This window comes from Buceros rhinoceros, unplaced genomic scaffold, assembly GCF_000710305.1.
Source record: "Buceros rhinoceros silvestris isolate BGI_N320 unplaced genomic scaffold, ASM71030v1 scaffold449, whole genome shotgun sequence".
NCBI classification, from domain to species: domain Eukaryota; kingdom Metazoa; phylum Chordata; class Aves; order Bucerotiformes; family Bucerotidae; genus Buceros; species Buceros rhinoceros.
This window is the reverse complement of record NW_010431915.1, coordinates 42,063-58,996: the sequence shown is the minus strand read 5'-3', so window position 1 is coordinate 58,996 and position 16,934 is coordinate 42,063.

Sequence of the window (16,934 nt, the reverse complement as noted above, 5' to 3'; positions counted from 1 at the left end):
TTCATAATTTACACCCTGTATATACACGTTATCCTCTGAATGCCTGACTTAGCAGCCTTAACATTTTTTTCTTAGCTTGTACTCTAATACAATTTCCTAAATTTATCTGTAACTTCATCTCACATAAGAAATTCTCCGAATTCTGTAAATTCTATTGACATCTCCAGCTATGATTATCCATTTGATGATACAGAGTTGGTAATGCACAAGATACAGAGTGCGTCTTTTGGACTCATCACTGGAGAAACGGGCTCCATGCCTACTTGCTAAACACAGGAAGAGAAAATCTTGGAACTCAGTTTGTAACTCTAAGTTAAAATCATCCAATGTTTACATACTTCTGTGCTGCTGGTGGGGTCCCATCTTCTACCTGGTTGCTGGTTCTTTGTTTTTTTTTTTTTTTTTTTTTTTTTTTTTTTTTTTTTTTTTTTTTTTCCATTGTTAGCTCTTGCTTGCAAACCTCTCATATTTCAACTCCCTCTGGCTCATCATTTTGTCTTTCTCTCTTCTTTCTCATTATATCATCACTACATTGTTGTCTTATTAATTCTTATTTCCTCCATGATATTTCCTACATCCTTTTCCACTTATGCTCTTATATTTCTGGGTTTTTTCATGTGGGAAATATGTGCAAAGCATGTTTTCCTCCTCTTTGTTGATGTATGGGCAAAACACGTTTTTGTAGTCCTATCTAGGACTGCTGGTATGATCTGCCACCACTTAAAAAGGATTCTGTATCAGCCGGTTCTCTGTAAGCAGCTGAAAACAGTGTTCATAACAGGGGACACTGGATGGGCAGTTCTGTCTATGAAAATATCATTCTTCTAGAATTCTACACATTTGATTCAATACTTGAGAAAGTGCGCTAGCTGGAAGTCCAAAATCGCCAAACTGATGTTCATCTGCAAAACAAACAACGTATTCCATCAACAGCTCAGGCTTAGTCTCCAGAGAGCTGTGATTGGTCTAATCCAGGTATGGATTTACTGTGAAGGAACGGAAGGGTCAAAAGGGCAAAGCCCTGTACGGCAGGAGCATTAGATGTGCTGACAGTTGTGTACCGGAGCTGTAGCTGTCTGCTGTCCTTAAGTTGCTTTCAGGGCTAACTTCCACTTGCTTTGGATGAACGTTTCACACGCTGTTTCTCTCAAAAGGCTACAGACGAAGCATGTCACCTGTGACCGCAGCGTGCAGCCGCGCTCTAGTCCAGAAGGGCAACGAAGGAACCCCTAGAAGCAGGCAAGTGAGCAATGGGAGTCAGACTGTACCAAAAGTGTGGTGATGCATGACAAAGCACCTGCCTGGGCTGAGCCAGCACCTCATTTCGCAGGTGTTAGGGGATAAGCATCAGTTTGTAGAAAAACTTAAGCACTGATCTTGTCTGGTATTTCAAAAAGTGACTTAAAGGTGAATGTTTCCTTGTCTCACTAACGGTCTTGGTCCTGGGAATAATCCAGTTTATCTTCCTTTTTTTTTTGGCAATCTATCGCAGCACCACAGCAACACTTGAAGAAAATCCTTGGGGAAAACAGTCTACTCGTATTTCTTAAAGATTCGTGCATTCAAACAGAAGGTGGAAAACAAGCGCAAGCAATTTTAGTCTGTCATTTTAGATTTCATGTCAAATGTTTACAGTCAGATTTTTCAAGAGCCTTTATATCATAAAGAGAGAGTTGAGCCAGAGAGTGAAAGACAGATTAAGCTCACCTGACAACTATCATCTAACTCTCCGTTTTGGTGTCTGATGCAAAAGAGGAAAAGGTTGTATGATGCAATTATAAAATAGCTTCCACCAGCGACAAAGTTTTGAAGAATATTTCGCCTTTCTATTTATAAATTAAACTTTCATTTTTCCTACATTTTTCATCTTACTGTGACATGCTGCCCTTGTGCTATAAAAATGTGTGCCACACCCCAAGGTTTTCTGAAATAGCAGCACTCTGTTGTATGCCTAGGCTGTGGCAAAAAATACATTTTCTCTCTTTTGAAACCATTAGCAGAACTAACAATAATGAGCTAGGCCTCCTCCTTCAAAAGATTTTAAAAGTTTCTTGGCAAAGGCAGGTTTTACGTTACATTAAAAATAATTACATTTTAAATTACATTAAAAAAAAAAGTAATTCAAGGAAATGTTGTAAAACTTTCCAGTGATGGAATTCTTCCTCCTCTGGATTTCTTCACTGATTTTCTCTGCAGGCATGGCACAAGATACCTGTGAAGATTGTCCCTTCAAAAGTAACCACGGAAAAATTGTGCTTTCTGATTCAGATGCAGTTTGTCCCTGATTGCAGTGACATAGATCAGCCTTTTTCATTGATTGTTTGTTTGACTCATTGGAACTTGCCAAGCTAACATTGATTAGAGACACTGAACTTCATTTTTTTTCTTATATATCATTGACAATATTATTTATGCGTTTCAGCGAGCTCATTTACACAAGACTGTAGAGGTGTAGCATTAACATGCTCCAATATCAAGAGAACAATAGCACCTATAGTTCAGGCTTGAGAATGCTTTATTACCAGCTGGGGAAGGAAGGAGCACAGTGAATGCTTGAGCTTCAAACTGAAATTTGGTCTGGTTGAAATTTCTCTCCTTTCACCTTCTACTGCATGTATGGAAATCCTTCTAACAGTGGGAACAACATGTGGCATCCCATAACAATGCTGGTAGAGCAAAACGGAAAAGCCATGTTGAGAAAAGACGTTGCCAATCGAATGCAGGCTCTCAAGCTTTTCACTATTTGCAGATTGTGTTTTTTCTTTTCTAAGTGTGATGTTTGCCTCTGAGCATAGGTCTCCCACAAACCTCTCCACCTCTTGAATAGTGAAAATAGAGCTTATGAGGTATTTTGATGTAGGGCACTCTTGTTCTAAGCCGTGGGGCAGTGGAAAGAGAGCAAATTACTCATAATGCAAACAGCCTCGGGTAGCCTATATAGAAAGCGATGTATTTAAAATATAGGTGCTCTTTTTTTTGCTGCTGTCCTACATCTGTCCTGTTCAAAATAATTCATGCTGTCTTTTATTACCAGCCTCAGAAAGAAGTTTAGAGGGACCAAATAATCAAGTCGCATAAATCTGGATAGCACTGTCGAGGAGCAGTTAACTGTCCGGCTACAGTGCATTATATTAGCAAATAGAAAAGTCACACTCTACTTTTATCCAGAGTGCTTAATGGAAATGTAAATAGCTTCATTAATGGCCAATAAATTAATTATACTTAGTAGTGAATTAATAATGAAATTAAGAATTAATTCAATTTTTTAGTGATCGTCTTCTTAAATGTCTCGTTCCTTCTTTCATTTTGTTTCACAATAGCCCACTGTGATCAAGACTTTCTTTCCAGACACATGAATGACTAGACAGCCCCATACCTTGAGAACAACCTTCAAGATTTAGATAAGATCTTAATCTAACAAAATGTTAGCTCTTCCTTTTAAGCATATTTCACATTGCAAGGCTTGTAAAAGAGATTTGTATTGTATAGTTTAATGACATCTGGTGTGAATGCTTCACTGTAGAGAGTTTCCCTCAGGTTTTTGATCCATGTTTAGTACATTTTTTTTCTGACATATTGCTTATTTCATTGCGTGCAGCATGTCAGCTTATTCTATCAGCAGAGTAAAGGCAAACTACCTGTATGTCACCTGAAATGAAAACGCGTAGGAAAAAGAAATATTGATTTATGTAATAATTAAAATAAAATGAAAAACAAGGTGAGACTAAGTCATGGAAGCTGAGAGGAAATACCCCCCTTAAGAGCTTGGCTGTTACTACCTAGCAGTTGTACATCGTGCAGAAAACTCCCTGTGTAAATCTCTGCATTTCAGCAATGATCCCACGCATCCCATCAAGTCCTTAGGATTCTTGTGATGTCTGAAAAAACAAAAAGAATCAACAGCATTTAAGCATACTAAAGACCTTCTGAGTTGCAGAAACAGATGTCTAATGTCTTGCTTCTGAAGTTCAAGTCTACTAAATCAGGTTTAGTTAAACCCCAAGGCTTAGGTTACCATAGCATTAGTAAACAGAGGAGACATGCAATTCTTGCCTCTGTAGATAGTCTTATAAATTATCAGGATGGACAGGTAATCCTGAAAATGGCTTCCATTCGTGTGTGTTTAGATGGACCTCTTTTTTCCAGACACATCAACATTCTGACAGCGATCGCATTGTTTAGGAATGCCAGACTCATCCATTATACCCTGCACTCGGTGGTGAGATGTCACACTGTCAACATGCCATTAGCTTACAGGGCAAGTTGTACATTTTTTTCTTTCCTTGAAGACAAAAAGAACCCTGAAGTTATCAAGGTTTCTGAATTACATGATTGTCCGTGACAGCTGCCAGAATTGTAAAAGTTAATAACCAATGCTAAGCAATCAATCTGTCAGCTTTTGGTGAAGTAAATTAAAGGAAAACAGAAGTTAGCAGCCACTATAACACGTTTTTTTCCAGAGGTGCAATATTCCAATGTGGTAGATATGCTGCTGGTTGTCATCCATAAACTAGGATAGCTGCTATTGGTTCTTCAGGAGCAGCATTGCACCTCCTTCAGCATCTCAAAAACAGGGCACGCAGACAGAATATTCTGTTCATTGTAGCAAATGGCATGTGCCTCTGAATGTGGAGTCTGTCTTTCTTTTCTGATTCCCCTGTTAAAAAAGCAATAAAATTCTTCCTTACACACCTTCTATATTCTTGGCATAGTCAGAGCACATAATCCCATTGAAAATGTTTGACAAATTTTATTCATTGCAAGAAAACAGAGAATCTATTAAGAAAATCGTGTGAGCCAGCAGTATGCCTTAACAGCCTGTCCTTATAAAGTAGTTTCAAAATGCTTTATCGTGTCTCCCATGTTGCTTTTATTCCTGATCTGCTGGATGAAAAATTCAGGCCTGCAGGCCAAAAGTTTTAGAGAAACTATACATTTTTTAGAAGATAGTTGTGAGAAAAATAATTGGATCTTTTTAAAAATTTGTTACTCTAGTCTAATTGAGCTTGTTAGATGTAAAAGACAAATGCACATTAAAAACCATCACATCTTTTTACCTTCTCTGGAAAAAGCATCTCAGCTGGATCTTTGTAGTTCGCTTCTTTTGCCGTCAAAAAGCTCTGGTCTTCATTGCCTCTGGCTTTTCTAAGGGGATGCTGCTACTAGCACCCTGTGTATTTAGGAACTCACTATCACCTAACCCCTGTGTTTCGTAACACTATTGTACTAGCAATCCAGCTAGGATGAGGAACACTGGAAAGCAGTTTAATAATTATCCTGTACTTTGAGTTTTAATTTCCTTCTAACCCACCATTTTAGGTGTTGCTATCTTCCATACCTTCCTCCTGTCAGGGAGATGCAGAGAAGGAACCCTTCTTTCAGGACAGATGCAAACTCCAATGATGCTACCAACGGCACTTCCCTGGCTGGCCTTGAGGAGAAAGCTCTTCATTCATGAGCTGCTGACTTTCCCTTAAAGTAAAGTAACAGTTATGTACTTGCATTTCATGTCCCCAAAGAACGTGGCCAAAGTCTGTTCCAAAATGCACTTTCCTTCTGAATCACTGCCGTTAGTTCTGTAGGCAAGACAAATCGTTGTGGTTGAGATCATTAGCTTAACAGAAGCCAATTCAGCTACAAAGAGCTACTCTAGGTACATATGTAGCCCTTGTCTTTTCACAGCAGCAAAGAATCATATTTACAGTGGATCATCAGAGCTAATTTTGCACAGAATCAATTTAAATAGCATAACTAAAACATTTTTCACCTGTCAGCTGAACCAGTCTTGCATGTCTACCCTCAAACTTCCCCCAACTGGTGTCAATGTTCAGTATTTCTCTGCATGCAGAATTTATCGGCATTAGGATGTACATTCCACACGTGTCTCTGCACTTCAGCTAAAAGATAACAGAAATGCAAGAAAGTAAGAAATAGTCGCTTAAACCATTGTGTTATATTATTTTCTAATGTAAGCTGTGTCCTTTGCCCAAGGAACCTTTTATTGTCCCTGTCTCTTTAGCTTTGGATTTTGAGACAGAACTATGTTTAATTATTTACTGGTTGCTATAGCAGTGTTAAATGAACCTCTGAGACTGTCATGTGACAGATCAGTCACCTTGCAAATATTACAGCAATTTAAGATCTGCAGAAATTTAAGTGAGTTTATACAGATTCAAGAAAGCAGACAAAAGCTGGGGGGTGGGTGGGGGTGGGGGAAAGAATCAAACCCTGCAGTCTGTATTTAACGATTCAGGAAGCTCACAGAAAGTGAGCTGTTTCCCTTAGAACTGCCTGCAGTTTCTCTTTTTCTGTTCCCTGCCATTTCATATTACTTCAGCGTATAAAAATGAGTTTGCAGGCTTTCAGATGCTGAGCCCGTTAACTTACCAAATCTCTCCATATTCAGACTAGTTCAATCTGTATAAAGAACACAATGATGCATAAAACAGTTACATTGCATTATGCAGCAGTCTAATTTATTTCATGAAATATGTGACAAATGAGCAAATACGTTTTGATGCCACAGTCACGAACATTGAAGTCTTAGAGTAATTCAGCATGACCGATTGAGTTGAAAACCATTATATGTGAAGAGTGAGTTGATGAAGTAGCAGCGTAAGATGTTTTGGGTGTCCAGATGGGAATTTTATGAAAGGATACAAAAATTATTGAAGGTGAAGTGACATGAAAAAAAAAGTTTGTAAACTGAAATGTTCTGTGGGGAAAATCTAAGACTTGTTTGCACTGAAGAAGTTTGTAGTATTGCTAAGGAACAACAAATGGCTGTCACTTAGAATTGTCATTCCTCTTCATAAAACTAGTCACTTTATCTTTTCCTGGTTTATGCAAAAGTACTTCAATAAAACATTTACTTACACCTCTTTTTTTAAATGATACCATGTGAGGAACTTGTCTAGGAAAAAATGCCCATCCTCTTCAAAGAATATTGTTGTTGTTGGGGGGTGGGGAGTGAATAAGGTGAGAAGAAAACCCCCCCAAAATAAAAGATCCACATAGGTGAGCCTACAGGTAGGGTCCTCATTCTGAAATATCATCTGACAGTCAGTCCTTAAGTCAACAAAGAGATGTACCACTTTACTGAAAACAGTAGAGATATTTTTCTATGGAGTTGCACATTTAATATTGCATACTGATGGTTTAAGTTCCACTAATGTACGTGAAAGTTTTAAAAAACAAAATAGGAGCTCTGTGACTGAAGGTGATTAAAGAATAACCTGTAAAGGAGGTAATTAAAGTCGAATGACAAATTGACAGGCGCAACTCAGAGACAAATGTACAGTCAAGCAGCTGAAGATGCTCTTCATCAGGGTACAGCACTTGTGCGCTGGGGACTTGTCCCAGATCCACTGAAGCTGTTAAATGCAAGGCTGGGAAGATGGTGGGGAAACACTGTACTCCTGACCGACTGAAAAATTAATTCATGTCCTGAAATACTTTCCCTTGATAAAAATTTTCATACATATTTTGGAAAAAAAAATTCTGTAGGATTGCCAGCAGCATGTCCAGTCACTGCAGTGCTGATTTTTATTTATGAGTGCCTTAATAGGTCTTATTTCCTTCTCTGCCAGTGGATAAAGCTCTACAGGAGAGCAGGCAAATGGAACAAAAACACTGGCTAGGTGTAACCAAATAGTTGATTGGTAGCATCTGTGCATTTCCTGCTCACCTTTTGCATAGACCTTTATTTTGAAAAATATGTTGTGCTGTTAGCTTGAGCACTCAGACAAAAACGTAAGTTAAAAACCATGTCGAGTAACGTGCTTAGTGCCATTAAAGCAGTGAATTCTTGAATAAAAAATATCCTCAGCTCACCCTGGTGAGATGTAGTAAGTTGGAGCTGCTAGAACATGGAGCTTGGCTCGCATTCCTCCACCATTCAGAGAGTTTTTCCTGTGTCGGTACCTTGCATAACTCAGTTCGAAAGAATTAGCTTTTGTCAAGACCTTTATCTTACAGATCTACAAATTAGTAAATCCACAATTTACTGGAATGAAACTACTGATAGCTTTCGGTAGGTTTCCAAATAAATCTGCTTTAATAAACGTGAGCTCAGACAAATGGAAACAAAGATGGACAAATTAAAGAAACAAGTCTGAAATGTTCTGGTTTTCAAAGTTGCCTGGGAGTGTAAGTTGTACCAATGACATTAATGAATTCTGCTGTAGGAAATAAATTCATTTCTTTTCACAGGCTGCAAAACCAACTTTGACTTTTTCTACATATACATAATTTCTCATATCATATAAGCATAAATTTGTTAATTTGTTAATTTGTTAAATATACTTTGTTATAATTGTTATAATTTGTTAAGAAAACAAACTGATACATTTTTCAGTGGTTCTGCGCTGTACCCTTTCTACCTGACCATCAGAAATGAATGAACATTGGGTCAATTACAGATTTCTGGTATAGAAATGTCTTCCATATTCATAGATGTAAAATCCCTTAGGAACCATTTAACGATCTAAGTCTAACCGATGACATTTATGGTCACGTCTCAGAATCAGTTAAACTCTCCAAGCACTGTTTCTTTAACCACCAGATGACCCTTCATTTTCAAAGCTCAGAATATGCTGAATAACCCTGGCAAATGATCTGTGGATAGGAAAGACTCTCTTGCTTCTCTGAAAGCTTTGTAATGTATTCTGGATCATTAAAGATATCCCAGAAACTGCAGGTAACACCAAAATACTACCTATCTTTTTTCAGCCTTCATTGACAGTGACATAATTCTAAGATGGCATAAATAAGCCCGAAAGAGTACAAAGTCATTTAGAAACAAAAATGTTTTGGTCAAAAATCTTAAGTTTATACCTATTTTTCTTGCCTCTCCGGGAAATTCAGAGACATTGGCTACAGAATTCTTTTATTTAGATTTTTTCTTTACTTGTGTCCCTTAATGTCGAATTATTTTGCATTCATGTTCCAGTAAGGTCTGAAGGATCCTGGGGCAGCTAAAATCACAGACATGCACACAAACATGCACACAAGTATAACAGGGTTTATTTTATCTAAAAACAGACTAAACATGGAGTTACGTAAAACACGGACAGTTAGAATTTAGGCTTCCAAAATATTACAACTAGAATTACTGCTACTATGATTAAGACAACAAGTGATGCACTCTGCGGACATTCGAGGGGAGCATAAACATCTTAAAGATGGTATTGCTATCTTACACTGACAACGCATTCACACATTCCTGCAGAGCAGAGAAGTAATAAAGAAACTTCGTTAATAGTGCCCAGTGTCACTTTGGTCCACCAGGACTGCGGGGTTGTTCGTCTTAAATCCATCTTAAATCCCAGATTCAGCTGTTGTGCTGGAGTGAATAGGGAAGGAAAGTGTTTATCAAAGTGGACGAAGAAGTGTAACCTCCCTCTTTCCATCGTTGGTCCCTGTTGTCATGTCCTGATCACTTTGCAGGTACACGCTGTGCTGTCCTGGCTGTTCAGACAGACACTTCCCTGACCCACATCAGCGGAGTGGAAACACGCACGCACAGGGGCAGAGCTGTAAGACGTCTTTCTGTGGTTTGAGCCACTGACATGGAAGCAGAAGTGTGCTTTGCTGCGTTCCGGGGACTTCTGCAGGGTTTCATGGAGAGGCAAAACCACCCAAGTCAGGCACAGGCTGACAGGTGGAGACCTCCAAGAGAACAGCAGGTCCCCGTGACTTCCATTAACGTGACTGTCCTTGTTGCCCTTCTCTGAACAAGTTCAAGCATCTCAATGTCCTTCTTGAAGTGAGGGCCCCAAAACTGGACACAGCACTCAAGGTGTGGCCTCACCAGTGCTGAGTACAGGGGGACAATCACTTCCCTGCTCCTGCTGGCCACACCAGTGCTGATACAAGCCAGGATGCCACTGGCCTTCTTGGCCACCTGGGCACACTGCCGGCTCATGTTCAATTGATACCGCCTCAGCATGCTTGTGCTATGCTGTGCAGGGTCTCAGTGAGGTCATGCAAAGGACTATGCTTCCCTCTGCTGTCTTGCTCCCTGAAGCTGGGCAGATAGATTAGTGGTTTTGAATCCTACCACAGATGAGGGCAGCAGCTCCTCAAGGGCGTGGAGAGGGACAAAACCATGGCTTTTTCTTCTTTACGGCAAGAGAGCTTGATGGAGCAACAGCGAAACAAGTGTGTCCTTACAAAGACTACAGGAAAGGACTTCGGTCACCCTTTCATTAACATTTTGGAGGCATAGAGACCACTACCATATTTTACACCAGGGAGCTTTCTTTAGATTGTATGGTGCGGGGAAGCAGTAGGTAACCTTTGCTATCTCTATGTGTGGTAGGAAAGCACCTGTCTTTGGAGATCCGTTAGCTTTAGCATATCGTATCTCACAGTGATGTATCCCAACTGTAAAATATTGAGGAGGTAACCATCAGGATGGACAAATTCCTCAGTCTTCAACTTTTGCATGAAATTATAATTTCTTCAAGGGTTTGGGGTTTTTTTGTTTGTTTTGTTTGTTTGTTTTGGCTGAGGGTGAGGACTTTGTATTTAAAAAAAAAACAGTGGAAGAAATCTAACAATGATTTCACTTGGAATTATTTTTTTCCAGGACTACATGGAAAATATATTCATATTCATATATTGGCTGTGCTCTAAGATGAAGGTATTTCTTCTGGAGTGGAAAAAATAAGTCTTCAGCTTTTTGAAGGATTTGACATTTTAGATTAATCTGTTTCCTTTTTTGTATCCTTATCATAGGCACTGAGGGATCAAGAGATTTCTAGAAGTAGTCTGCTGCGAATGTGATTACAACTGAAATGGGTTCTAACCAGAGACGTGAAAAAACACATAATAGCTAATAATTAAAGGATACTGTTTCTCCTGAAAGTTCTTTCGAAAGTTAGAGCAGCGTAGTCTTCCTTACAGTGGATATAGCAGAAGCAGAGATTTATTTATTCCGCTAGAGCACTGGGCTATGAGACTGTAAATCTCAGGTCTATTTCCAGCTCTGTCTCAGAGTCTGGCTTTGCTACCTAAGGCAAATCAAAGACTCTCTGTACCCCAACACTAACCTGAAAAATGGCAGTGATAACTTCTGTAATTTTCTGCAGCCACGCTGAGATTAAATTATTTGAGATTGTAGGATACATTTCAGATTCTTGCATGGATGGGAGGGTGAGTGCAGTAACAGACTGGGTAGCATTTTTAATATATTGAGATGTGGGAAAATCACTTGTTTGTCTCCAGTAAGTGGGTAAGCTAAAGATACTAGAAGAGGTGTCCTTCTCTAGTATACAATGAGATACATACATGAGATACTTGTGGACCTGTTTTAAGTGCTTCTGACTAAAAATTAGTAGAAATACGTGGATATGGGTGAATACATGTCTACAGGAGCAAGCTGTTGTACTGATCACGTTAAAACAGCTAATAATGAATTCACATGTTGCAAAGATGTGATTAGGGGAAAACGGGACCAGGATAAATTTCATCCTAACATGTATCTTAAATTACAAGTTTACAAGAGCAAAACACTACGGTTGTGACAGGCCGGAAAAGACTGCTGTACTGACCATTCAGCCATATGGTAAAGTACTTTAATTTGGCTGTGATCAGCCTGCCGGTGATCTTATTTTGCATCATGCAGGCAGGTGAAGAGACTTGTTTGCTAATTAGTGTTATGATTTGAGATGCACAGCTGTAATGAAGTATGAAATGGCAGTCACGAGTGATATCCCTGCCACCTTTGTATGTCAGCCTGATGAGATGGCTGCACATTGTCAATATCAGCAGGTAGAAAGTCCCAGAAGAAAAATACTAGATTAAGTGAGAAGAGGCTATTTAATAGAGGGCAATTAAAGAGAGTGATAGTCCTGATTACACATGCAAGAGCAGAAACTGGTAAGGTTTTTAGTGCTGTGGTGACAAGAGTTATAGTCTATTAACTTCTGACTGTTGAGCCTGCTGCAAGGGAAACATGTTAATTCAGAGCATCAAAGAACATTAGATAATCCCCACCAAATAGCACTGGCGAGAACCTCACCAATCAGATCTGCTGCTGCTCAGTGAACTGCATTATAGAAAGTACTGGTGTGAGTCGATCAGAAGCTGTGAAGCCAGTGCTTCATAAACACGTCAAGGTGGTGTACAGCACACGAGTGGTTTGAGGCATCAAGAGTAACATGTCCAAGATGGTTGGCGGTAGCACAGGTATCTTCTTCACAGCATTCTATTTCAAATATTGAACTTCGAAGGACTTTTTGGAATAAGATTAGATGGGATAAATTCTATTGGAGTGGAAAAAACAAAAACAAAACCCAAAACCAAATACAAACAAAAACCCCGAAGAAGTCTTTTCTACCATGTCTGTAGAAGGCAGCCCAAGAGTGCTTTGTGACACCCTTACTGCTTGCCTTGGCTGCATCACACCTTCGTGTCAGGCAAGGTTTGATGCATGCTGGCTCCTCTGAGCTATGGCTCATTCCTGTTTCCAGGCTAAGGGTGCAGGGGAATATGCTTCACAGTCTGACCATGTGCTGGTTTGGATGACCAAGGTGACAAAATCTGCGGGCATGTTACTGCACCAATTAGTAGGTGTAGTTAAAAATTTTATTGCTAGTAGTGAGTGCTCTTTTCAGGAAAAATACAGCAAAAGACCACAAAAGAGAGCACGGACTCAGGTTACAGCTAGTGATTAGATTTTTCCAACCTAAATGATTCTATGCTGTGTATCTATATCTCTGTATATTTTTGTTACTTCATAGAAGTGCATTTTGAAATCAGTCTTATACATCAAGCATGTATAACTGCTTTGAAGAAAAACATTCTCTAAATTGTTTACTATTATTCTGTGCATAGATGTCATAAGAGGTGCAAACCATGAAGGCAGTCACTCTATGCAGCGAAACGAGTATTTCTGACTTGAAAACTTCACATTCATTTATACTTATTCTAAAACACTGCCTGATTTTCTGAGCTTTCTCCAGATTTTGAAGTGGCTTTACCAAGTCTGATCTCTGACACGCCACTTATTTCCTCCTGACTTTCGTTTGATTCAGTTGTGCCTGATATTATCACTATTAACCTTGTCTGCTCTGAGACCCACCTGCAGCTGAAAGCCATGTCAGAGCAGTTTATTCCAGTTCGTTAAAAGATAACCCTTGTTTTTCTCCTTTCTCCATTCCTTCAGTAATGGATAATTTTACAGTCCCTTTCTAAGACAGTGTTTCATTAGTAACTTATCATATAAAGGGATCTGTTAAACTTGCTGTAATCATGCATGATATGTGCCATATTTGACTTCTCTCTATGTGAACTGCATCTGGAAATAACAGGAAAAATATTATTGTATTCTTATTCTGTGGAAAATCAGTATGGTGGCATCAATCTGGCCTCAACTCATACCTAAACAATATTTTTATAAGAAAAAATTTTTGCAATTCTTCTTTAACATTTGCCAATTACCACAGATAATCACAAGAGTGGTTTGGTGTGCGTTCTTTCCCCCACCATCTCTCTTCTGCTGACCCTGAACTTGTTGGACTACCTCTGTTCAGGGCAAATTGCTGTACCTAGCTATGTTTTAATCACAGTACATTATAACAGGGGTTTTATATCCCTTATTTTTATTTAGCTTAAAATACATAAGATAAAAAAAAATCAAACTGCATTTATTTTTTTTCCAACTTCAGTCCTTAAAAGCTGTGTAAATTCAGTCTTAATTCTATTTATTTACTTTCAAAGTATACGTGTAGCACTTGATTCTTGATCATAACTACAGAGAACAAGTTATGGATTAGATAGATTGAATTTCTTCACTTCTGAATTTGAATTTTATCCTGGAATTCAGTTGCATTGCACAATTTCCATTTTCTTTACAATAAAATGTGGAAGTTAAATTGAGACCTCAGATGTCTAGAAAATTCAGCTTGGAGTCCACTCCAAACGTCATATTTTCCATGTATTTTAAGCTTAGTTTCTGCTGGTTTTTGAGTATAAAATTTTTGTTGTGCCGCTCCACATACCTAGCCTTCGTCCCTTTTCTTCTTCCCCAATCCACCAAAGGAGCATTTGAGTATATATCATGACAATTTATTAGTGGTGTATGATACTGAATATTATGATTTTGGGAAAAAGAAAATATACCAGCGGTAGAATCCATCATTTACTAAGGTATACTACCTACCAAATGAAAAAGTCTGATTCAAAGGCTCCTAAGAAAATATTCTGTGGGATAATTAGCTTACAATAAGTAACACAAGAGCTGCTTAAAAACAAAGATAAAACAGAATTTCCAATGACACATGGGAGCATGATGATATGACAGGGGAAAAAGAAAGGGGGGGGTGGGCATCGAAACATGATTTACGGACTTCTGTTTACAGCTGAAACAGTTCATACTGTCTAGATAATCAAGATGATCCCAAAGGATGTGTAAGGAAGAAGAATCTTCTGGTAAATCTCATATTTGTGCCCTTTAGCAGGTTTTTGTGTAGGCTTTAGCCATGTTTCCATTAGCAAGCTGCTTCAGAGCAGTGGTGCTGCCTGGAAACTAATCCCTGGACTGTCACTGTTAGCTGAGAATGGCCTCGAACCGCTCAGACTGGTTTGGGTATGTTGGAACTCAGTTCCTTTTGGAGAAAAATAAACAAAAGCTCTTTTCAAAAAGTGCTTCAATGCTTAACGGAGAAATTAAGATCCAAACCATGGGGTGGGCTGCGCCACGACTACCCTCCGGCACATCCTGCTGCCTTTTCCCTTCAGAAAGGTTTGCATCATGAGGAGTTGAAATCCTCTCAGAAAACGAAACCAAATCAGAAATAAACTCCCAGCACCCCACGTAGTGGGATGTATGAGAGGTCTCAGCACAACCTGCTTCAATCTACTGATCCACACATTTGCAGCAAATTAATTGCTAAATTCAGCCTAGCTATTACGGAAATTATAAATAAATCACACTACTATAAAGAAGTCAGTGAGTTAGACTGGGGCTTCTTAGAGCAGAAATGTGAAATAAAAACTGCAGAATGTGTGCTCTGCTTCTTTGCTCAGCTCCGGAGCAAAAAATAATGAAGGAACTTTAGAAAAGTTAAGGGAGATTTACCAGTTTGCTAGCCTTTGATTGCTGTTTTGCCGAATTTTTCAGAAACAAGTTGATAAAAGCCACCAGCTTTATTCCATTTTTCCCCCAGCCAGAGCAGAGGAATATTTTATTCAAAGATATATATCTTTATTTGATTTGTGTAAAATGAGGAACGTTATAGTCAGTATAAAAGATCACACGACTGGGGATACTGGCTTAAAATCAAAACTCTTTATTTACAGACTTTCTAGCTTACATTTTTTTCCAAGATGAAGAGCATGGAGGCTTTGTACTCTGTTGTGTGTGTAGTGCAGGTGGAAATTAAGCGATGCATCAACTTGTGGCCAAAATCCAGTAATGAATGAAGTTTTATGCATGTGAATTATGCACAAATCCAAACATTGATTTATATTCAGCTGGAGAAGCAGGGAGATTGAGGGGGAATGTCAGTGGGACTACAAGCCAAGGAAATCCATCCCGTGTGACATTAGAAATAATTTTCTTCCTCTGTGCTCATTCCCTCTGCTATAAAAAGGCTAGGAAATAATAATCTTTGGGGGAAAATATCATGATTAATTTTTGTTTCCATAATGTGAAAATGTACTATATCATCTTAACACAACATTCCACACATTTGATACTGTGCGTGTGCTTTCAATAACCTACAAACTAAAGTATATATGTAGCATGTACATTCAGATTAATTATTTTTTATAATGATACTATTACTATATATAGTTGAAAGAAATGGTTTGAAGGCTTTTTTTTTTTTTTAGGGTAAAAACAAGTTACACTGTCTTAAAAAAAAAAAAAGATAAGGTTTAAAAAAAAAGGATAGAAAGAAATAGAGATGATTACAGAGCTGCCCTGTTAGGAGGACCCTGACATCAGGCACAGACACTCAGGTATGTTTCCTCAACCCATGTTCAGTAGCTGATTTCTCTAGTATTAACGGTCATACCGTCCCCCTTCTCATCCCATACCACCATCCTTTCTTGCTGGAATTCTCTCCAAAACATTCATTGCCTTAGAAAAATAGAAACTACATTTTCAAAGCCAGCCACTTCAATATTTTCATGCAGAATAATAAGTTTCTTACCATAGTTAATAAGTCCCTTACAAATACAACTTTTTGAGATGTAATGGCATTGTGTACTACTTTCATGTGTGCTCCATAAGTGTTATTACGAAGTGACTCTTTACTTCGCTATTTACTATCATTTTAATTTTCTGTTGTTTTCCCCTGGTGTCCCATATTAACTACACTTTCCCATTTCAAGCAACAATGGATGTAACTTCTGTCTCATTTACTTCTGAAGCCATGCACAGCTTAGATTCTGAGAAATATCTGGGGGATGCATTACGATATCCTTGTCCTATCACTGTACTCTTTACATTGGTCTTGTGCTTGGACTTACCCTGAATGAAGCACATCGAGTTACACGCACTTTTGGTCTCATCCAGTACAGTCGTTTCTAAGTTTATTGATGCTTATTTTTTCTTTATGCTCTGCTTGGTTTTGCTTGTTTGTTGTTTTTTTAGTTGATCTTATTTTTGTCTTTATTGCATGAGACAGAAGAGATATGGAATTTTGCCAATATACCAACTTATTTCATTTCCTGAAAGGAAAAAAAAAAAAAAAGTGTGGTTGTACCTTGACTGTGGCACCATCTTAGTATCTGTGTGGACTTTGCAGAGTGATTGCATTTTCTGGACTACTCTACCCCTCTCCCTTAACTAAAGCACATCTGAAAACTCATTTCTTCAGCGACACTTAAGGAAATCAGTTGACCTCAATGCCTACATATTAATTTTATTTAAAATGTAAATGAAAGGTGGGGTAAAATGTTGTAGGAAAAACTTCAAGACC